The sequence below is a fragment of the Equus quagga genome, chromosome 13 (genome assembly GCF_021613505.1).
Source record: "Equus quagga isolate Etosha38 chromosome 13, UCLA_HA_Equagga_1.0, whole genome shotgun sequence".
NCBI classification, from domain to species: Eukaryota; Metazoa; Chordata; class Mammalia; order Perissodactyla; family Equidae; genus Equus; species Equus quagga.
The window spans coordinates 106,356,126-106,380,304 of record NC_060279.1 but is presented as its reverse complement, the minus strand read 5'-3'; positions in this window follow the sequence as shown (position 1 = coordinate 106,380,304).

The following is a 24,179-nucleotide window of genomic DNA, read 5'->3' as shown; positions in this document are numbered from 1 at the left end:
GATATTATTACATGAGACATCTCTAAAACAAAGATACAAAACAAGGTTGGAAATTAATTGTTGAGCAAAGAGCTACCACACAAATGCAGACAAAAAGAGAGCATGGTGGCAATGTGAACATCAGTCAGCGTGGAATCCTAGGGGAGGAGCACTGACCAGGACAGAGAGGGAAATCATGAAATTTGAAGGTACGCTTCACTGAGAAAAAACAACCTTCATAAACACGTATGTACCAAACAATGTGGTGGTTAAACACATAAAGCAAACTCCTAGGAATACACAGAGATCAGGATAAAAATACAACCACAGTAGGAGGTGACAATGCAAGGGAACAATTATCTGAGTATACTTTATTCAAATCCCTGCAGTTAAGAAGTTAATTTGAGGCCAGCCTGGTGTCCTAGTGGTTAAGTTTGGCATGCTCCATTTAGGCAGCCCAGGTTCCTGGGTGCAAACCTACACTAGTCTGTCAGTGGCCCTGGTGTCATGGCAGCTCACATACAAAAAGAGGAAGACTGGCAATAGATGTTAGCTCAGGGAGGAGGAATAGAGTTAGCTCAGAGGAAACAATAGATGTTTCCTCAGCAAAAAAAAAAAAAAAAAAAAAGGTTGCTTTGAGAAACACAAGTAGTCCTAATGCAACAACAACAATAATAATGATAATAAAAAGAAACAGACATTGAGCACTTACAATGTGCCAACCAAGGTTCTAAGCACTTTGCATATATTAATTAACCCTTGTGGTCCCTGCCACAAACTATGAGTCATGATGATTACTGTTTGCCAAGATGGCTATAATAATTTATCCCATTCTTATACGCGTAACCCTTGAAATGTGACTCTATCATTCCCTCTATTAAGAAGTAGAGTCTATTTTTCCATCCTTTGAATCTAGTCTGGCTTCGTGACTTGCTTTAACAATAGAATGTTGCAGAAGTTACTTTTTGTCACTTCTGAGCTAGGTGTCAACAGACCTTGCAGCTTCCACTCTTGCTTTTTGGAGCACTCCCACCATCACGTGAAGAAACCTGGGCTAGCCTGCTGGGGACTTGTGGCCGAGCGCCAATGACCACACAGGTGAGTGAGCCCATCTTAGGACACGCAGTGTGGCTGGGTTTCCAGGTGACTGCAGCGCACGAGGAACAGCAGACAGGAGCGGCAGCAGGAGCACCAGCGCAGCCCAGCCCAGATTGCTGGGCCACAGAATCGTGAGACAGTGAGACAGTTTTTGTTTAAAATTTTTTGGAGTGGTTTCTTTTACAGAAATAGACGACCAATAAACCACCCCCAGTTTGCAAAAAAGGAAACAGAGCCACAGAAAGGTTAGATAGTTTGCCCAAATTTTCACAGCTAGTAAGAGGTTAAGCCACGATTTGAATCTAGATACCAATGAACCAAGGTTTTATAAAATTAATCCCCACTCAACATTCCTCTCAGTTTGCAGCTAGCGTCTATCTAGACAAACGCATCAGCGCTTCTGATGGTCACGAAACATCCCCTAATAGAATACAACACAAGTCAACTGCAAAATGAAATGACAAATCGTAAAAATAATGTAGTATTTTATGAAATAGGATAAATAAATATACAGAATTTTAATTGCTTTTTAAAAGAATCAGACTGGATTCTATTTTAAACAGTGATATTGGAGAATTGCTAGAACCACATGCAGAGCCACTGACCGAGAGCAGTAAACAGTGGAAAAGGGAAATTTCACCAAAAATAAAAAAAGGAGTATTTCAAAAGAGAATGGTCTGATTATTGTGACAGAAGCTGTTAATTGCCACTCAGTATTCATCTTCTTCTCACTGACAGCAGCCCAATTTTGTTGAGGGTGGTGATGTGCTCAGTTGAAAAAAGGAGTCACATCCCAGACTCCTTTGCAGCTGGGAGTAGCCGCAGAACAACATTCTGACCCATGAGATACCAAAGCCTGCTTGCAGGGCTTCAGTGAAAGTTACTGTTTTCCTGATAAATAAGGGACAGCAGAGGCTGGCGTGACCATCTCTGCCCTGAGTCCCGCCCCCTTCTTGGAGATGGAATGTGGATATGACGCCTGCAGGCGCACACCCGGCGAGGGATGCGAGGGGGAAAGCACGACCCTCAGGGCGGCAGAACAGGGAGCCGGGGAGCCGCATCTGCGAGGCTTCCTGGGAGCAGGGGCCCCCAAGCCCATCTATTTGCCTTCGGAGTTTTTGTCATATGAGAGAAATAAGCTCTCAGCTTGTTTCACTTGCTAAATTGGGTTTCTGTCAAATGCAATCCTGACTGATACAAATAGCACAGGATTAAGAGAGGCCCTTAGGATGACAGCTGAAGCCATCAATTCAAAACATGATAGTACTGCAGAAGCCAAATGTGAAGGCAAGGGGTCTCGCGAGGCGCTCACACAACTGTATTGGAAGCATTATACTTCCAAAAGGTCAGTGTTAGATTTACTGTTTTTAAGCAAACTTTTCATTCAAGTACAACATGCATATGGGAAAGTGCACTAGATTTATATTTGTTCTAAAATTATTACATCATTGCAATTATAACCTAAATTTTGGTAAATATTGGCTAAAAAATCTTTTTTACAATACTTGGTTTCATTTCTCACCATATAATGCCAGTAAAACCTTTTTACTCTTTGCATGAGATTTTGTCCTCTCCCACGTGGATTCGCTGTGAAGGTTTTTTCTTTTTCCTCTAGTACCATTGTTCTTGGATAATGATGGTGTCCTGAATCTCTTCCAGAAAGTGGTAGCTCTTAACAGACAAAGACGTAGAGGATCTGAATAACACAGTTGATTGTTCTAGGTTTTACTTTATAAACAGAGAAGACACATTCTTCTCTTGTGTATCCTGGACCATCTCAAACATCAACAGGTTCTTGCTCACAAGCAAAACCTAAGGCAATCTCAGTGAACTCAAGATAGTACATATCATATTCTCTGATCACATCCCAGTGAAAACAGAAAGCAACAATTAAAAAAAATAATCTCCTCAAAAGATTATTGAAGAAAATAGGGGCCAGCCCGGTGGTGCAGCAGTTAAGCTCACAAGTTCTGCTTTGGCGGCCCGGGGTTCACCAGGTCGGATCCCGGGTGTGGACATGGCACCACTTGGCACGCCATGCTGTGGTAGGCGTCCCACAAATAAAGTAGAGGAAGATGGGCATGGATGTTACCTCAGGGCCAATCTTCCTAAAAGAAAAAAATTATTGAAGGAAACAAACCTGTAATATTTGGAAATTAAACAATCTCTTCTGAATTATTTGGATCAAGAAAGGAATTAAGGAGAACATCTCAAACCAAAACCTAAGGGACACACTAAAATCAGAGAAAAATTTTACAGTAAATAAATTCTTTTAATATTAAAAAAATAAAGTGAAGAAACCCCACTTAAGTATTTAATTTAGGGAATTAAAAAAGAACAATACAAAAGACCACACCACACACATGGACGGAGTATGGGGGAATTAATAAAGGTAAAAGCTGCAAATCATGAGACAGAAAACTGAAAATAGCATAAAAGTAAATGAACCCGAATAGGATTCTTTTTAAAAACCAGCTAAATAGATAGACTCCTTTTAAGTCTGATTTTGGGAAAAAGCAAAAAATATCATTAGAAATGAGAAAGCAGTTATAAGTACAGACTCCATGGTATGCATCTTTATGGCAGTAAACTTTATAATCTAGAGGAAAATGAATAATTTCCCAAAAAGGATAGATTACCAAAGTGTAATTGATAACAGGTAGAAAAATATCTCAGCCGACCAAGAATCACAGGAAAGTTCGATAGCAACTAAATTTCTGCCCTTAGGAGAGTGGCCTATTATTTCTACCTTGTTTCAGAGTGCTGGCTAACGCAATAAGAGAAGAAAATGAAATAAGTGGCATACCTAAAAGACAAAGAGAACAATGTAATTCCAATTACTCTGAAATACAATTTTGGGAAAAACTGATGTCTTATTATGGTGTCTACCTATCCAGAAATATGGTATATCTTGCAAATAATGCCTTTAATCTTATTTTAATAATATCTTAAAAATGTCTCCTTATAAATGCTGAACTTATTTTGTTAAATTTATTCTTTAGCATTTTCTGGACTTTGTGAACAATGTACATAGATTTCCTTCCATTTCTATTCCTAATCATTCATAGTGGGCATGGAGAAAACCATTGATTTTGGTATATTTATCTGGAATCTAAGAACCTAGCAAAATCTCTTAAATTTCATTTATTGCTTTTTTAGCATCCGCCTGCAAAGGTAATTCTTTTTAGCTCCATAATATTTCCCCCATATGATAGGCATTCGTGTCATTTCCAGTTTTGTCACCCTGCACACAGTGCTGTAGGAAATATCCTTGCCCAGATATCTTTATCTGCTGAGATTTTCAGTCGCGTCTGGAGAGTGGGGTTGCTGGGTCAGGAGATGTCTATGCTGGAGCTGGGACCCTTGGGTGCACAAGAAAGAAAAATATCTTTCCACTAAAACTTTATTTTAATTTCATGTAGACAACTGATCTTAGTTTATTTGGGGTTCTTCTTCTGGGTTGGAGCCCAAGTTCGAGTCTCCCAAGATGCCCAGGCGTTGGTGGTGTGGGGCGGGGGAGGGAATGTGTAAGTCTCTGTCCTGGGTTCATTCCGGCTTCGGTGACATCATGGACTCCTGGACCCTGGAGTCCAGCAGCTCCCTCTCCTGGTTCTGTACTATCGGGTGTGGGGGGTGCCACTGGAGGCCTTTTTGTGCCCTCCTGCCATAGCCCAGCACGTCAGGAGGGGCCTGCCTCCCACAGGAAGGCACAGACACCAGCAGCCTCTCCCTTCTCTCTCTGGGCCAATGTGTTGGCTCTTGTCATCCTCTGCCATTTTCCCTGTCCCCATGCAGTCCATCCATCTGGACCACAGTCCAGGGTGATCTTTTCTGAAGGGCGGTTGGAGGGCAGGAGAGAAGCTTCCTGAAATCCCCTCCTGCCCCCTAATGTTTCTGCAGATGTTCTCTCTGGGCCAAGCGTCCTCTGTGTTTATTTAAGGACTTGATTTTAGGAAACCAAAGCTGCAAAAATGCCTACAGTCTTCACCCTCCCGCTTCTTCCCTGAGATAATGAGCAAAGACTGCATTGGATGGGGGTGGAGAAGACAGGACCGGGAGGCCGAGAAGGGAGGGAATAACAGGTGGCGAGAAATAAAACACGGGATAATATGCAAAAAATCTCCTGCCACAGCCACTTTAAAATTGTAATAAATGATGCACAATTCAATATATGTAGCAATTCACCCTTCCACCAGGAATGACTTCTACAGGTGTCCGTTGCCCTACCGCCTCACCTGTCCCACGTGCTATTATTCTTTTGAATTTTTGTCACCCTTGTGGGTGCTGTTCTCATTTAAATGTTCCTGACACTTAGGGATGTTGAGGGACTTGTCACACGTTTATGGGACATCTGCAGCTCCTTTCATTCTCTGGTCCTGCTTCTGTCCATTTTTTCTGTCGGGTTTTGCGTCTTTTTCTTATCAATGTGTAGGAGACTTTTGTTGCTAGCGGTCAGGGAGGCCTGCGAAGTGGAGTCCCCATGAGAGGAGGGGCAGATGGCAGAGGGCTGAGGGCAGACCAGACTGCCTGAGGAAAAGACCCAGGGGCTCAGGAGCCGCACCCCCGTACTGAGAGAACGCGCACAGGCCTGTGGACAGGAGAAGGCAGGGCGCGGGCCGGCTGGCGTTATGGTAGGGTCCTCAGAAAAAGAAAGAGTAAAAACAATGAAATAGGTAAAATAAAATGTAACGCAAACAAAATACAAGTGAAGAGAGAAAAGAAAATAATTTAAATAAAATAAAATAACAGTGTTGCACTACAGCAGGACCCTGCCGGGTCTGAGACGCTGAGAGCACAGTGGGGGGTCCTGGAACCCCTCGCAATTCCACCCCCTCCTCCACCGTCCTTCCTGCGAACGCCCATCGCGGCCCAGCCAGCGCCGGGAGCCGCCCGGTCAGCGGGCGACGGTGGAGGCCGGGCGCGCAGGGAGGAGGGCAGCAGGGGGCCGGCCTCGAGGCGGCCGCGCCGCACTGTCTTTTTCCACTCGGGTGTTCTCACTCCCCTTCACTGTGTGCTGTGTTTCTTCGTTGTTTTCAGTCCTCTTTCTGCACGCACGTACGGAACAGCAGTGCGCGCCCGGGACGCGCCCCGTCGCTGTCCCGAGACTCCCGCGCGTCCTTCCACCGCGAGGGCCCCAGCGAGCGGGCAACCCGGGGTCCGGGCGGCCACCCGGCGCGGCCCGAGGGCCTCGGCGCGTTTCTCAGCGGCTTCAGGGCGCACGCCGGGGACGCCGAGCTGCCCGCTCCTGGACGGCTTCCGCGGAGCCCAGGAGCCCGCCCCGAAGGCGCGCTGCCCTCGAGGGCGGACCGGCGGCTCCCTCCCGGCGCGCACTCCCGAGAGGCAGCCCCTTTCCCCCGGCGCGCGGCCGAGCCGGCCCGGGGACCTGCGCCCTCGCTTCGCCAAAGGCGGCGCCTGCGGCCCCTGCGCCCGCCCCGCGCGCCTGGGCGTGGTGGGCGCCGTCGGGGCGGGTCCCTGCTCGGAAGTCTGCCGCCCGCCAGCGCGCGTTCCCAGCGGGCCCTGATCTGGCCCAGCCACAGGCTCCTCGCGGGCCGACTGGGGTGACAGCCCCCTCCCGTGGGGTAGGGGCGCAGCGAAGCGCGAGGTGTGTGACCCGGCCGGCAAGGGGAGCGCCCCGCGGGCCTGCGTCCCGGCCCCGCCGTGCGCACCCTCCCGGCGGCGAGATGGCAAAGCGTCTGCTGCCATCTGGTGGCGGCGTCCGGGCAGCTGCGGTGCAGAGCGGCGAGGCCCGGCCAGGGGCGCGGGGCTGGGGTTTGCAGGTCCCCTCCACAGCCCTCGATCCCGAGCCTCTCACTCTGCGCGACACAGCCAGGAAGCCCCACGCCTCCGCCCTCTTGTGTTGCTCCGGATTCCCCAAGCAGAATGGCGTCCAAGAGAGGCAGTGTGGTACGATGGTCGGCGCCTGGGCTTTGCTGCCGGCGCCTGGCTGTTGAGCCAGGCTCTCCACATCCCAGCTGGGCGGTGTGCAGCAGGGCCCCTCACTCTCTGAAGCCCGTTTTCTCATCTGTAAAGGGCGCTGAAAGAAGCGGTGCCTTGCGGAGCCTTTGCAAGGATTGCCTGGGCAGACGCGCATAAAGGGCCAGGCCCGTGGTAAGAGCGTGATAAATATAAGCTGTTGCTCTTGTGAAGTTCTAGACGCTTCTCAGACCATCTCTGTCGCTGTCATTCTGCCACTCCCCAACCAGTGTGCCGAGTTGGCCACATCATGGCTTTGCTGTTTCTCCATCTGTAAGCTGGGGATGCCCACGCTGGCCTCCCACTGCCGCAGGAGGGGTAGAAAGATACCTCCGACCCTCTGAGGACAGCAGCGCCGGCCGCGCTGGCCTTCCCGGCTCCCCAGCTCTGAGCTCCCAGGGCTTAATTCTCTGCCAGAACAAAAGACTGTCCGAGCTGCTGCCCCAACCTGGAGGCTCTGCCCCGGGCCTCATAGACAGGGCCTGGTTCTCGGTGGCTTTTCTGGCAACCCTCTCCCCAGGGTCCCAGACCAGAGGGTCCAAATCAGGGGTCATGCTTTCCGACCCCTTCCCAAAAAGGTCACACTGAAGGAGATGCCGGTAGATATTATCATCCCTTTGATAATATAGTGGAATATTTAAGGAGAATAAACTTTCCTTAAAAAAAGATCAAGCTGTTTCGATCCATTCATGCACCAGGCACTGTCCCTGAGACTCGAGTCCAGTGTGTGTGTGCACACTGTGTCTTACACACAATTGCAGCCGGCATGCAGCTTTAATTACTTCTCAGCATGTAGCAAAAGGGGGGCCTCCAGAACCAGGCGTGACAGCCAGGTACACCATCGAGGAGGGGACGTCTCAGGCAGCTGCTGCCACTCTGCATGTGAAAACGCCAGCTCCAATTCAAAGGGATCAAATATTTGCCTAGCTGTTCAACATTTCTTCAAATAATATACTCGCGACTAATTCATCTCTAGACTCGACGTCTTCATCACTCCCAGGCCTGCCTCCTGGATTAGTGTGTCTGTCTTGTCTATTCTGGGAGAACGTTGTCCTACATTCTAAAAATAGGCCCTGGAGTCTGGACACTGGAATGCACAGTCAGCGGAGGCTTCTTTATTTATCTTGAGGACCGTCCTCTGGGGACAGCTGCAACAGAGCCCAGAGACACACTCGTGAAACAGCCAGTCGTGGGTGCCCAGGTGCATGGAGGAGGCTGGGTCCTCCTGTGCCGGCTGCTGCCTTCCAGGAGAGGCCCCGGTCTGCTCTCAAGGATGCCCCGCCCGCCTGGCTCTCTGACATTGGGAAGTACAGGCCTCCCACATCAGAGGCAAGGGCCTCTCTCCTCCACAGCAGGGTCCCTCTGCGCCTCAAAGTTAGAAGCCCAGGACGTCCTTATATCGCCAGGGCCTGGCGAGCAGCAGGGGGCATGCCCATTCGGGAGATTTTGATGAAGGGGCACCCACGGAGGAGGGCAGCCCCTCGAGGCCAATAGCAGTGGGGCTGTTCCTGCTCCTGGGCTGCGGGGCCAGGCGAGGAGGGGCTACCTGACTCTGCAGCCAAGGTGGCTGTGCGGAGAGCACCACCTGGCAGGAGTGGGGACCTCGGGAGGAGGAGCCTGGGGCATGGCCACCCAGCCACTGTCATCCAGCCCCGGTCTGCTGCTGGCCCCAGCCTCAAACCCACCCAGAGGGCAGAGTGATGCGTCCCTGTGGGGAAGCCCGAGGGGGAGGTGCATGGAGCAGGGGGGGTGTGCAAAGGGGACACATTCAGCTCCCTGTCCCTCTGGTGGGACCTCTCCACCTCACTGGCCTCGTTCTGTCTCTCCTTGTGCTGGCCATCATCTCTCACAGGCTCACCTTCTCTTGGTGTCCTCTGCAGATGTCCCTCCTGCTTCCTTGGCTGTGAAGGAGGACGGCGGGGTACCACGCACCTCTCCCAGGCAGTCCAGTGCCATGGCGCCCAACAGCCCCACCACAGACGTCTGCGCCACTCGAGGAGGGCGGGGCTGGGCCCTGGAGATGGGCTGCATGTGGTTCTCGGCTCTTCCTTCTCTGAACTGCTCTAAATGAGGCCAATCAGGGTTACTTTCATTTATTACTTGAAGGACTTCCTCGTTTGCCTCCTTTCATCTTTCTGCCGCTCTGGCCTGGAATCAGCGAGGAGAGCTTTCCTGCTCCTGCAGCACCGCTCGCCCCCACCAAGCCCCGCCGGGAGCTCCTGCCGTGTGTCCAGCCTACATGAGCCATGCGCGGCAAGGCACCTGCGCTCAGAGCACTCAGTCCCGGTAGGGGCAAGACCCCGCCACCCCAACTCACTCAGTCATTTGACAGAATGCACCCAGGGCCACATGTGCAGGCTCTGGGCCGGGCTCTGGGGACATACAGTAATGAAGGATCTAGAGTCTGCTCTTGACAGAAGAGATAGGGAGCTTGTACAGCACAGTGGAGAGGCCCATGTAAGCCTCAGTTTCCTCTTCTCTTAATAGGGGTGACAGTCCTATCTCACAGGCTCGCTGAAGGGTGATGTGAGATCACAGAAAGTTGTTGTTAGTAAGTGGACTTTGCCCCATGCCCCCACACACAGAAGACGTATAACCTCAAATGGAAGGTGGGGCCTCCCAGATGGTGCTGAGCATGCAGACCTCAGACAGCAGGAGGACCAGGAGGACCAGATATGGACCCAACCTTCGACTTCAGCTCCGGTTTTAAATGGAATACAGTCATTCCCAGAATGAATGTCCCCTCTCTGAGGTGTGTCCACTTGTGGGGGCACCTCGTAGCAGAACTCAGCATGGCACAAAGAAAATCCCACTCTCCTAATCTGGGGACGATGGACAGCCAGCCTATGCAAAGTGAATTTTCCTGTTATTTTTGCTCATTTTCAAGTCTGTTGGGTGCAACGAGGCTGATCGCTGTTCTGACATTTTTCTTCCTCGTTAGGAAAGAGGCCCCTGGTGGCTTACCTGTGCCCGGCGCGGAGCAGAAAACAAATGTCACTGGCATCCACTCTCCTGTGCTCGCGGGTGTAAGCAAGAAAAAGGCACCTGCAGGAGAGGGAAGGAAGGGGGTCGAAAACTGCTGGGTGGTTACTCTTCACAAGAACTCCGGTCTCTCCAGCCACCCGGACACCCCTTCCCTGACACCCTCCCTGACCTGTCAGTGCCCCTCTGTCTGAAACCCCAACACTCCACAGGGACTTCTCCTCTCCCTGTGGTTTGTCTTCCTCCGTAGCAGCTCCCTCGTCCCTGCTGTGGTGGACAGCCCTATTCTTTCCTTTGTCTAGGTGCCCGCTCCTCCTTTGGGGCCCCGCCCTCGCTGGAAGTCCGTATGATCTGGGTGGAGCCAGCTGGGGCCGCAGGGCGAGCCGCCTGTCAGAACTAGCCTCAGGGGGCAGGAGGCTTCCTGAGACCTCTCCTCCAGCTGAGGCTCAGCTAAGGGCCATGGCAACATGGACATCACTCAAGAGAACCTCTCCTGACAAAGAAGCCAACTCTGGGGACAGCTGAGCCTGTCATGAGAATCTGGGACCTGACGTCCTAGTTGAGTCCTGGGCCCAGGGCTGTGGACTTGACAGGCAGACATCATCCTTCTCCTCTCCCCTAAGTGTCCCTTGGAGGAGCTGGGGACCCACCTCACCTCATCCCGCCACGCACAGCCCCTGCCTCTGGCTGAGGTAGCTTGAGGTGGGTCCCCAGCCCGGCTGAGTCCCCAGAAGAGGCCTGCTGCTCGGCTCCCAGGGCTGCAGTCCAGGGGGATCTTGTAATGCCCTGACGTCCTGTTTTATACCCAGAAGCGGTGCGTAAAAGGCACAGCATCTTCAATGAGCTGAGCCCCACTTCCTTCCTGTGGGGCCTGTGCTTCTGGAACCCAGCGTAGCAGCAGTGGTTCACGCCCAACTGTTTCAGGCCCCTATTTGTCCCTCCACACTGGGGTTTGTCCTTCCCCTCGGGAGAGGGCTTTGAGTATCGAGCGCCAGCCCTCTCTTCCTGGTCTGACCCCCCCCCCATGCTTTGGACCCCTTTCCCCTCTCTTGTCTGGGCCCCTTTCCTTCCACTACCTCAAACATGTCCACCACACTGAGCACTTATTAGGCAACTGGTGTGCACCCCAGCAGAGGCCTCCCAGACACCCGCTTCCTATGTCATTTGTGTGCCCACTCTCACTCTCCCGGAGCCCTGTTCTTTTCCTCACAGCAGCTATCACCCTTCATCATTGCTCAGTGTTTTCTTTTTTACTGGATTCACTGATGTCTCATCAGTAATCTGTCAGTTCTCACAGAAACTTTGTTCTCCGCTTAAGTATGCTAGCACCTCACTCAGGGGTTGGCACACAGTGGGATCTTGAGAAACCTCCACGGGATGACTCAGTGGGTGGGCATGAGTGGGCCAGGCCCTGGCCCCGGGCTGCGTGCGGCCAAGCAGAGCTGGCCCAGAAGCTGCTCCCAGGGGGCGCGGCCTCTGGGGGGTGGAATGGGACTAGGGGGGAATCCAGGCCTGCAGAACTGTGCTGTGAGGCGGGGTGTGTGCAGTATCCTAAGGGCAGACTGGAGGCAGAGCCCGCAGCTCTGCGGAGGAGCCAAACCTGCTGGGCGGAGCATTTGCTGGGTAGACCCTCATGGCTGCAAGGAGAGAATTGAGGAGAAATGTAGAAATGAGAACGGGGAATTCTGTCCACTGCCTGGTTATCTCCTGCTTGCCCTCCGGCCCTGACTTCCCAAACGGAAAGTTAGCTTTGTGGGCAGAGACGGGCTGTGATGTTTCTCGCCTGTCCCACGTCATTTGGCACAGGGCTGTGCTGCACGGTAGGTGACTAATAATGCTCATCGTCACCTGCAGGAAATGGCTTACGAGTGTTTAGGCAGTGTCTACACAGTGTCAAAGTTCCCATGTTCCGTGCCCAACTTCAGGCCTGGGGGTGGGAGTGGCAGGGTAGCCCGTGGACTCTTTGGCACCAACCCAGCATGGCGCCATCCAAAAAGGAATGACATTTTCATCCCAAGTCCACCTCAGTTGTCCCTGTGTCATTCACAACTGACTGCTGGCCCCAGGAGCCGCAAACCTCGGCTGGGTCTAGCCAGAGGCGCAGCGCAGGGCATTGGGCATTGGGGCAATCCTCAGCTTCACCACTTGGGGGTGAGTGGCGTGGGCAGTCCCCTAACCCTCTCCCGAGTCCCTCCCTGCACCTGACAAGACCCCGGGAGAGTTGGAGGAGCATGGGACCCAGGGCTGGGCAGGCCAGGAGGAACACACCACCCCAGTGCCGGTCTTCCGTGTGGCCGCCCAGAGCCCGGGGCAGAGGGCTCCTTGCCGCCTAGGCAGCCCGTGGCCTCTGGTAAAGCAGGCAGCAGAGCTCTCTGCCCGCCCAGCCCGGTCATGCTTCTCGAAGGGCGGGGACCTGGGCCCTCTGGATGCTCACCCCATCCTGCCTCCCCACTGAGGGCTCAGCACCGGGCCTTGTGCGTTCTTGGTGCTCCAAAAGGCATTTATTCAATGATGTGTGAATGACTAATTGGAATTCAATCAACGTTTGCAGAAATACCAACCATTTTGCTAACTTTCCCCAAAACCCCTGCCTCCCTCCCATGGCGGCACTTGCCCTGCCGCAGGGAGAAAGGGGCCTTACTTAGTCTTAGGGACCAGCCAGGATGGGGAGCCCCACCTGCTCGCCTCGAGCCACAGATGCAGGACTAAGGCTGCCCTCAGATGCTCACACGGTGTCCTCTGGGTCCTCGTTGTGCGGTGTGGCCCTTCCTTAAGCAGCCGTCTCTAGCCTGGTTATGTGGAGCCTGGAGACTGCAGGGGCTCGGGGTCAGCACTCTGTCCCCGTGGCCAGCCCGTAGATGGGAATTTAGCAGTTCTCAGGTGCAGATCCATGCCTGCAGATGTGCTGGCCCCCAGAATTCCAGATGCCTGAAAAGGCTTCTTTAGCTAGGCTGTCGATGGGGGCGGGGTCCCTGCAGGGGACAGGTAGCCCTGCCCCAGCCATGGCCCCAGAGTTGGGGGTGAAGTTCCGATTGTAAGTCTGGAGATTCTAATGTTGGTCCAGTCCCATTCCCCAAAGATAAACTGGTCCAGTGTCTGCCATCTTTCCGGATAGCTCCTTTTAAGCAGAAATAGTCCAAATTCTAAATGTCTAGACACTGACATTTGGAGTTTCTTGATAGTGTTTTCAAACAGGAAAACTTGCTCTGAAAAGCACAGTCACACGTGGACACTCACACACCACCGGCAGCATGGAGTCCTGGCTTGCAACATGCTCAGAGCCCTCCCTGAACTTGCCTGCAAGATGATGTCATTAGAGTTTGTTCCTAGTGAGTTTTAGAGAGCCTTCTTTTTAAAAAAAAAAACCACACTGACAATTTGTTTCCTCTCATCTTCCCAACAGCAGGGAAGTCTGGCCCTTGAGTATTTATGGGGCTTTGCTGCACACTGGGAAATGAGGCATCAGCCATCACAGGACGGGGGACAGGACCCCAGACAGGGACCTGGGCCTGGCCCTACCACGTCCTTACGAAGGGACACTGGGAAGTCTCTTTGCTTCTGTTTGCTCGTCAGTAAGATGGAACAGGGTTCCTTCCCTGCTTGCTGGATGCGAACATCTCCACAGGGGCCTGGATATAGGGAGAGGCTGTTGCTGTGACTGCAGAGGTGGGAAAGCAGCGAGGATGAGCATGTGGATTGGAACAGACTGCCCGCGCTTGAATCTTGCCTCTGCGCACTGCTAGCTGTATGACCTCGATGGAGCTTCTTGACCTCTTTTTGCCTCAGTTTCCTCATCTGTAAAGTGGGGATAATATGAAAAGCCCCTACCTCGTCGGGTTTTTGTGAGGACTTGGGAAGTTCACGTGAATTGGCTGGCCCATGGAAAAGCACGGACACCAGGTGCCTGGTGTCCCATAATGCTGGCTTCATGATTGTCCCCTCCACAGAGCCCTGGACACTCAGCGTTCTTTTCAGCAAGGGGTCTTCCCGAGGCACAGCCCCGCCCTCGAGACCTGGCTCCTCAGTGTTAGGAGAAGCCTGACTCAATTCCATTGTTTGAAGCTTTCAGGCAATTAAATCATGAAAAAATGCCAAAGCAAGGTTACGCAAATTAGGGTAAACTGAATACATTTACATAAAGCAAGTGAATGCTTTTAAACAGACACACAGAGACTCCCTCAAAACCCTCACCGGACACGGTGACAACAGTCTGCACTCGATGTTCATCGGGAACGGAGGAGTGGCCTGGGTGATGGCTTCTCCTTCCCCTGCCCTGGCCTGCCCCATCGGGCCTGCCTTGAGGCATTAGGTGGGGAGGTATCCAGGCCTAGGCAGAGGCAGGGACTAAGGGCGGGGGAGCCTTTGCAAGGCGTCTGCCCAGCCTGTGCGTCTGCGGCTCCTTGGTGCTCTGTGAGGCTGGCCTGGGTGGCCGCAAGAGAAGGCAGGCAGGCTGCCCTGCACAGGTGTGTGTGGCCGGGCCGTGGGGTGGTGGCAGTGTGTCAGGCGTGCCCACACCTTCTTGCTAGACTGGCCTCCTCGGGACGCATCCCCTCCTCCCCGATGGCCCTAGGGCTGTCCAAGAGCTGGTGGAGACGGATTGAGAAGAATTGAAGCTAAAATGACTCTGAGATTCTCAACCCTAGGCATGTCCCCATGCTCCCTGGGACTCAGTGGCAGGAGTTCAGGTTTACAGATCTAGCCATTGACGGCTCCCGTGGTGGCAGGAAGCTCCAGCTTCTAAACCCGCTCCCGGCTGGCTCTCTACTCGACTCCTTGGGGCCTGGGTGTCCTCTGTGGCTGGCCTGCTGTACAAATGTCTCTGGGGCCCGGCCTGGAAGCAGCTGATTACCTCCCTCCCATGACTCCCACTCGGCTCCTGGCTTTCCCAACCCTGGCTGTGCGTGACTGCCACCTGGGAGGGGCCCCGGAGTGCTGGCACCTGTGGCTTCCTCCACTCCAGAACAACGGCACACGCAGCACCCATCAGGGCCCTGGTCCGGGCACGCCTCAGAGGCACATCTGACTGCAGGCTGACTGCACAGCCTGAACCCAGGCCAGGGGCTGCTCCCAGAGGGTCCTGAGCAGGGGATCAAGGTCAAGAGAGTTGGCTGTCCCATGTGGCCATGACAGAAGTCCCAGCTTGGGAGATGGCAGCAGGTGACTGAGATCCTCTTCGGCCAGATAGGAGTGAAGCTGAGTCAGATGGAACAAGATTTCGCTCCAAATCCAGCCTGCTTTAACCAAGCACAGCTGTGGCCACGCCCCTGCTGGGGCTTCATCACTTCCCTCCTCGCCCCACATGCCCGGCTCCAGGCGCGTGGGGCCAAACGGCTCTGTGAAACAGCACTGAGCTGGCAGGGACGCCTACGGTCTCCCTGACCCATCACTCTGGGACCTGGAGCTGACCTGTGAGCAGAGCGGACTGAGTGCCAGGTGGCCTTTGGTCCAGCTGAGAGGCTCCCAAACTCGAGCACACGTGCGATTGACCGCAGGAGCTGTGAGCCCTGAGCCACGGGCCTGGCCCAGGCCACTCAGGGGCTGTCCGGGTAACTGTGGTTTCCCTGTGTGGGGGTGCTCCATGGTGACTCTGGGGCGGGCAGTGCTAAGAGCCCCTGCCTCCCTTCCCAATGTCACTTCCACTCTGCTCCGCTCCTTCCCCTCGCTCTGGCCACAGAGACTTTCTCTCGACACCCACACTCCAAACTTGCTCTGGCCTTGGAGCCCTGGTGCCTGCTCTTCTCTGAGCCTGAAAGGTCCTTCTCCCAGAGCTTGACACGCAGGCTGCTTCTCCCCCTTCAAGTCTCAGCTCAAGGTCACCTCCTCTGAAAAGCCCTCTCTGACCACCCAGACCCCCTCACATAGCCCTTCCCACACCTGCCCCTAGGGTGCCAGACCTGACGGTGGGGCCTGGTCAGTCTGGTTCCCCTGCAATGTGCCTGGGGCAGGCCTGGTTCCCGGTGAGCATTTGTTGTTCTCAGTAAACACTGAGGACAGCGAGGGGCCTCAGAAAGCTAAGAGTGAATTCAGGAGAGTGGAGAGGGCTGCCCCATTAGCACAGGACCCACTGTGGGGGGCCGCAGGGCTCCCCTGCCGCTGCCCCCTCAGCATTCACCCTTCCCTTCATGCAGCCTGGCTCCCTGCTTGAGGGACAGCTCTGGCCGTGGGGGCCTGCTCTGCCTGTATGCAGGACGGGCGGGAGGTGCCAGGAGCCAAGGCCCTGGGAACAGCCTTCGGTCAGTGACAGGACAAGTTGGGCGGTGAGGAGCTCAGCGCCCTTACCCTTAGAATGGGCCGAGGCCGGGGCTGCACTGTGTCCCGGGTCCCACAGTGGGGCTGCCTGCAGCAGGACCTGCTCATTCACCCGCTCGGGACTGGCTCCCTTCTCTTCTCTGCCTCACCGTGCGACCCTGCTAACAGTACCTAGAAGAACCGTCCCTTTGGCCAGTCTGCCCAGCAGCCTTTCAGTGATGAATCCGCGGTCCCAGGGGAGGCACCCTAGTGTTCTAATCACTGTTCGTGGATAACCTGCCCCAAGGAGGGGGGGGATCGCTGCTCGGCCCCTTCAGCTCCCGGGTCGGGCTCGGGTTCCTGCAGAAAGGGGGCCCTGGGCCGCCTGCTGCCGCCCCAAAGACGAGCTGAACTGAACAAGGTGATGAAAGTTGTCATCTGGAAAAGTCTCGTGGGCAAAGGCCGCAGGGGGAGCAGGGCATAGGAGAGAAGGGTGAGTTCAGGGGGTGAGATTCTTGGAGAAGCTAAGGCCAGGGCACGAGCCACAGCTGCGGTGGGAGCAGAGAAAGTTCGCCACTCCTCCCGCCCTCCCACATATTTCTAAGAGCTTTATTTTTCTTGCCAGTTGGCTAAGAAGCAGAAAAGGAACAATAGATTCAAGCTGAAATAATTTGCATTTATGATGAACACAAGGAATATCTACCTTGCATTTTCCTAAAAAAGAAAAATTAAACCTCATTTTTAATTAACTGATAAACTATTAATCAAATTTTTGCAATGTTAGGTGACACATTATTCATTTAGATAGAATGACTGTGAACTTAAACTAATCAAATCTGATTTGCCCACATAGGCTTGATTGAAATACATTTTAACTAGCATATACAAAGAGAAAATCTTGGATTTCTTACCTAATCTTCAGAGTATACTGCTGAGTTAATAAGGGCAGTTTTTTTTTTTAAATGAGACCACCATTTCTTCATCTGCATATCAAAATCAAGAGGAACTTAATTGCAAAACACATATTCCTGAAATCTAATCATTACACTGCTTTAGGGTATTTTATTGAAGCATGTTAAATTATGGACAGAATATTAATGATGGAGCTAATCAAACCCAATTAGTCACTTCTAACAATAGTCACATAAATATACAAGTCAGGTACTAAAGTACCACAGAAATGATGGAAAATTGTTAAAGTATTAAATGTATGGGATATTTATGAAATATTCATATAGAATTTAAAGCCAAAAAGTATTGGGTAAGTCACTTTAAAGAAAACAAGTTCGGCAGTGTCCTACAAGATTTGACCAGAATTCACAAGTTTTCACATATTCTTTGGGTACCTTGAAATCCAGGAGATTAGCCAGTCTATAATCAATCAATCAGCAAATTCTAATAAGATGACTTACCATATTCATGACCCAGTATTTCACTCTTGCATCCAGACTTTTTTCATCTTTTGTTTTCTGACTGGTGGAAAGGCAGGTCTGGGTCTCTAGGCCCCAGAAGAGCCGACGGAGGGGGGATGGAGTTCTCTGGGTCTGGGGTTTGCTGTCCGCAGTGTCTCCTTCCCCACCCCCGGGGCAAAGCCCGACAGGACGAGGCAGAGGAGTCACTGCTTGGTGGACTTCCTCCTCCTCCCAGAGGTGAGGCTTCAGGAAATGGGGCAGAAGTCTCCAGGGAAGCCTGGGCCTTGGGCTGGGAGGAGCCTTGGTGGAAGATTCCAGGCCTGGGAGTGGGGCCAAAGACAGTGGGCAGCCCTGGATCTGGGGATCCGTCCTGCAGAGTTCATCCCCTGCTTCATTTCAAGCCAGCTACCTCTGGCTGCACGGTCCCGGATTCCAGCATCCACATCATCCATGCCTGCCAGGTCGGCAATTTCACCACGGGCTAGCTCCCAGGGTCCCCCTTAATGGAGGAGGTTGTCAGCCCTCCTAGCTCACTTTATTGGCCATTGTCCTTTTCTGGTGTCCAGTCCAGGCCTCCTCTTTCCCCTCTTGAGTCCTCTTTCCAGGAAGCTGCACTCCCGCCGCACATGCCGAAACCTCTGCTCCGGGGAGACGCGGACCTGTAGCACTACAACCAGCTCTGGCCAAACGTCCCAAGTGGAACGCCAGAGGAAGGAGAAGCATCAGTCCCACCCTCCCACCCACCCACCCATCCGTCCTATAAACGTTTACCAAGGATGAATGCGTGCCAGGGCCTGTGCTGGACACTCCCTAAGTTCGGGGAGCACAGAAACAAAGCAGAAACTGTATTGTGTTTCCTGCACATCATGCATGCTCCTATGTCTGATAATGGCCCTTCCGTTTCCTTGGAGGAGTCCCTCTGCCCCTACTTTCAGGCTCTAAGGTTGAGGGGCTGCTCCACTCCCTGGGCTCACAGTGGGCATGGGAGCCAGGCCTCCCAGCAGCGTGCTCCATCCCTGAGTTCCTGCGACTGGCTCAGGTGACCAGCATGTTGTCCTGGGGTCTTTGCTGGAACTATAAGGAAAGAGAAGCCCTCTTCTGCTGGGGTGTCCTGGGAGGAGAGGTTGGGGCCACAACACCGAGAGAGGCTGCCTGAGACCGAAGCCAGCACAGAGGACAGGAGGGCAAGCCCTGATGACATCGGCTGGGCTCCTAAATCCAGCTGGGCCTGAAACTGTTCAGTTACCTGAGCCGATAAGTCCCCTCTTGTCTTCCCTTTTAGCTAGTTTGAATTGTGTTTTCTGTCACCTGCAACCAAAAGAGTCATGGCTAGTAGAGAGGAGAGAAACAGAGAGACACACTCCAGACCTGCAGAGACGACCTGAGCATGGAGCAGGTGGGGGCTCAGCGGTGGGCATGGCCTTCCGGCTTCTGCAGCTCTGACAACTGGAGACGGGAGCTGGAGAGAAAAATCTGGACGGGCTCCCGAAGGACCACCAGGGCCATGTCTTCACCCCAGGTGCCCTTTGTGATCAGGAAAGGATGGCAAGTGGAGCGAATGTGGTCACCCTGCAGGAGAGGTGGGGTGTGGTGCACACGCTGAGCATCATCCTGGGGTCCGTGGCCCAGCACGTGGCTTGATGAGTGGTCACAGATGCACAGGGCCTGATACGTTCTAGCATGTTCACATGCCACACTAGTACTGAAAACACAAGGTCCTTCCAGCAAGAATTTCCTTCTTGCCTGACATTCATGGCTTTCTACTGTCTAGCCCCAGCGTACCTCAGCAGCTTTATCTCCCCTGCTCCAGCTGCACCCCTCAATTTGTGAGGCCCCGCCCCATAACATTCCACACCCTCTGGGATTCTCCATATTTTTTTTTTTGGTGAGGAAGATGGTGGCTGAGCTAACATCTGTGCCAATCTTCCTCTATTTTATGTGGGATGCCACCACAGTGTAGCCTGACAATTGCTGCTATGTCCATGCCTGGGATCTGAACCTGAGAACCCCAGGCTGCCAAAGCAGAGCATGTGAACTTAACCACTATGCCACCAGGCTGGCCCTGGAATTCTCCATCTTTTGGCAATTCCTTCTGCAAGGCCCAGCTCCACTGCCACTTCCTCCATGAAACCCGCCCTGGTTTCTTCCCGCTCAGTTGGATCTCTCCGTGTTTCGAGGCCTGATCTTGTGGACTTCTCATGCCCTTGGCTTTCTGTGCCTTGGAGTGGGAAGGGACATCCAGGAGCAGAGGCTGCCTCCACGTTTGGGTGGAGGCACCAGCAGAGACAGAGGCCTCCACTGCAGATGCAGAGTTGAAAACAAGAGTTTAGCAGAAGCTGCAAACCTCAGCCAGAGATGAGTGGGGGATCCCGCAGCACAGCCGTGGGAGTCCTCACCGGACAGGGCAGTGCTCTTCAAGCCCTGCACTTCTAGTCAGCAGGGAGAAGGCGACGCCCTGGACCCGGGCGCAGGCCTGTGACTCAGGTCCCCATCATGCCATGAGCCCCCCCCCAGGGCAGCAGGAGCCGGCCGTTCCTTTCAGCCTCCTGGCGCCGTCAGGAAGGGTTGGTGGCAGGACACCCCCAGACTCCAAAAACTTCCCCGGGCTCTGGGGCCCCCTCAGGCTCCCAAACAGGCTCTGGTTGAGACTTCGCTTTGGGTCAGCGTGAGGCAGATGTTCCTGAGCTGCTGACAATTCCAACCAGGCTAAGTTGGACCTTCGTAAAGTACCGCATGTACTTTTGAATAATTTTAAAAATCAGATAATGATGCAAAATGATAAATATCAGTTAACATTTTTGTCATTTTTGCCTCATTTTTTTTTAAAGAAGCAAAAAGTAGCAGGTAGTAGATGCAGTATATCCATTGCCTAGTGATGGGCATTTAGATGACTCCCAGTTAGTGAATGCCCTGTGGGCGTCCGTGGACACACGCATAGGCGTTTCTAGTGTGTATACCGGAGGGGCAGCGGCGTCTTCGGCTTTGCTCTTCAGTGCCAAACGTCTGTGCCCACCATCGGGCGTGAGGGTCCCCTGCCTCCTCGCCAGCACTTGGTATTATTAGACTTGCGTGTTTTCTTGTCTCAGGGATGTGAAGGAGTAGCTGGCGGCTGATTTAATGCGTGTCTCCCGGTTGCCAGAAGTCCCACGTGCCTTTTCAGGCAATTTTGAGTCCATCCCGTCATTGCATTATTCTGGTGTGTCCTCCCCCGACAACTGGGCTCCTCTAGGAGGCACAGCTGCTGTGGGTTTCAGGTGAGCAACTTAGCCTCTATGCCCTCATCCGTGAAATGGACTACTGATGGCTACCCCGTGAGGTTTAGACAACGTGGACCAGCTCTTTCTGCCTCCACGGTCCAAAGCCGATGGGTGGACTACGGTCTGTCTTCCTCCTGTGGGCAGTCAGGCCTGGGATGATGCTCTCAATTGTGTCGAGAAGAAGAGAGCCCACACTGCTGAGACCAGGGTGCCATTTCAGGTCCAGCAAGCTTCTTCTGAAGCTGGGGCGGCTCTCCATTTCCTCAGGCTGCACTGGAGCCGCAAGGAGGGCACAGTTTTCCCTGCCAGGAGGCTGAGGAGGAGGAGGTGGGGGAGGTAGGGAGAGGAGGTGCCACCTGCAGGGCTGCATTTGGGGTCTAGAGAGCCCATGCCTGCAGCCATGGCGCTACAGTGTCCCTGCCGCCATCCAGCCCAGGCACTTGGCCTCTCCCAGCTGAGGGCCTCGGCAGACCTGGGAAAGGGAGGCAGCACCCAGGGTCAGGCCAGGCCGACATGGCAGAAAGGAAGCGTCTGTGCTGGAGACACACCTGCCAGATGATTTATTTCTGCCCTGGGCTCCTCCAGTGGCCCAGCCTCACCTCTGCTTGGCAAGGCCTCCCGGGCCCCAAAGCAGAACTGCTTCACTCAAGACAGGAGAGAACCGTCAAGGTAACTGTCTGGATTTTCCTGGGGACTTTGGCCGCAAGGACCCCCGGGAACATCCTGAAACTTGTCAGTTAGCTGTCAGGGCACTGTCCAGTTACCTGGACCCTTCAGTTACCCAAAAGCAGCATCAAATGACCTTCAAGACACCCATGTCAATGGGGCAGTACCATGAGTTTTGGCAACTATTACAGCTGTCTAACCAGACTAAAGTCTTCCAAAATGCGTAATTTCCAGGGGTACTGATCCTATTCATTGAAAACATAAAAATGCAACTCTTTCCAATCAGGGGGCAAGAACGTGGGCTCACGTCAGGGAAGACTGACGTCTGTGGGCCAGGCTGTTGCGGAGCCCCCGCGGAGCTGCTGGACAGGCCTGAAGCGTGAGCACGGGTTAGGGAGGCCCCTTCTCTGCATCTTTCCTGAAGTGCCTTTTTACTTCTCAAAACCATTAGACCAAGGATCAAGAGGAAAGGAACTCAGAACAAGGCTTCCAAATTGTGCATCACAAAGTGTTAATCAAGATTTTCAAAAATAATGAAGCACGTTTAATCACATTGCCTCTCACTAAGAATTTCATAATTAATATTTGGGTGAGAGCAAAAAGATTGTGTTGTTAATAAATAAGCTATTTTAAATATTGTTTATTTTATCTCTATCTTATTCTTTGAAGATGTGTATATTTTGTGTATGTTTTCTTGTAAACATAGTAAAATAATACCATAGCATGCAGCAGACCCTGAGACAGGACTCGGGTGCAGGCCATTTATTTGGGAGGTGGTTTCAGGAGGCAGGAGGGAGGGAGAGTGGGGGGAAACGGGGTCATAAACGATGGCTTACCCCCTCCCAGGAGGCCATCTGAGCTATCATGTGGAATATGTCCAAATCGCCCCCTTGAGACATGGGGAGCTGGGATCCCCACCTTCTTCCCTCATCGTGGAGAGTCGCCCTTGCGATGCTCACTCCCCGACACCTTCGACACCTTTGCGGCCCTGCCAGCAGGCTAAGCCAACTTCCGAGGTGCAGGAAGACGCTTCATTCTGGAGAGCAGGGATGCGCCTACACTGCCGCTGATTTGGAAGTGTCCACCACAGCCGCAGGTGGACTCAGACATGGCGAGCAGAGACGGGGCGGCCACCTGCAGCATTCGCTGAAAGGCCTGTGCTTGTAAATTTTTGCCTAAAAAAAGTGCATAACCTAAAACTGAACGGAGACCAGCAACCTTGAGATTATTCAGAAAGTGGTAAAAAACTAGGCGGTGACTGGGAACAGCCCACGTGGGGATCCCAAACCCACTCTTGTTAGGAACAGTCAAAGCACCCCCTCCCCAGCACCCAGCCTCGATTACGTTCTGGGTAAACTACCAAATCCTTAAGGACCGGGTAATAATCATGCTGCTTGGACTGTCCCAGGGCAGAGACAATGACCCACTACGTCCCTAAATGGGAAAACTTCTACTGTCATGGTCATTCCCCTCTAATTCATCTACAAGTTTAATGTAATTCCAGGCAAAGGGAGGGGAAACTCATTCTGTCACAATTTTTATGCCTTTCTTTTAAAAACTCCTAAAAGGCACCCCTTGATGCATTTGAATTTTATTTTTTTAATTAAATTAATTGAGGTACAATTTCCATACAAAAAAACTGCGTCCATATAAAGTGCACACTTTGGTGAGTTTGGCAGGGGTACACACCCCAGAAGGCAGCCGCACAGTTGAGATACAGACTATTTCCATCATCCCCCAAAGCTCCCTCGTGCTCCCTCCCTCTGCCCGGGGCCCAGCAGCCACTGATCTGCTTTCTATTCCCGGAGATTCAGAGATTTGTTTGCATTTCTAGATTTTATACAAGTGGAATTATGCAGTTTGCCTTCTTTCATGGCTGGCGTCTTTCATTCAGCATAATTATTTGGATGCTTATCCACATGGTTTGTTCCTATTCATTACCAGGTAGTTTTCCGCTGTGTGGATATACCACATTTTGTTTATCAGTTCACCTGTTGTTTTGTCTTACGTTGTTTCTAGTTTTTGACTATTGTGAATAAACAATGAACATTTATGTACGAATCTTGTGTGGCCATATCTTAGTTTTCTATCACTGCAGTAACAAATTACCACAGATTTAGTGCTTAAAACAACACGCCTGGGGCTGGCCCCGTGGCCAAGTGGTTAAGTTCGCGCGCTCCGCTGCAGGCGGCCCAGTGTTTCGTTGGTTCGAGTCCTGGGCGCAGACATGGCACTGCTCACCAAGCCACGCTGAGGCAGCGTCCCACATGCCACAACTACAAGGACCCACAACAAAGAATATACAACCATGTACCGGGGGGCTTTGGGGAGAAAAAGGAAAAAAATCTTTAAAAAAAATACAACACGCCTTTATTACCTTGCTGACCCAGAGGTCAGAAGTCTGGAGACAACGTGGCCCAACTGGGTCCTCTGCTTAGAGTTTCAGAAGCCTGAAGCCCAGGAGCTGGTGTCTTTGCCTCTCATGTGGAAGCCCTGGGGGAGAGTCCCCTTGCACGTCCACTCATTTCCGGTAGCTATAGGACTGAGGTCCTCATTTCCTGCTAGCTCCCGGTCCAGGCCAGTC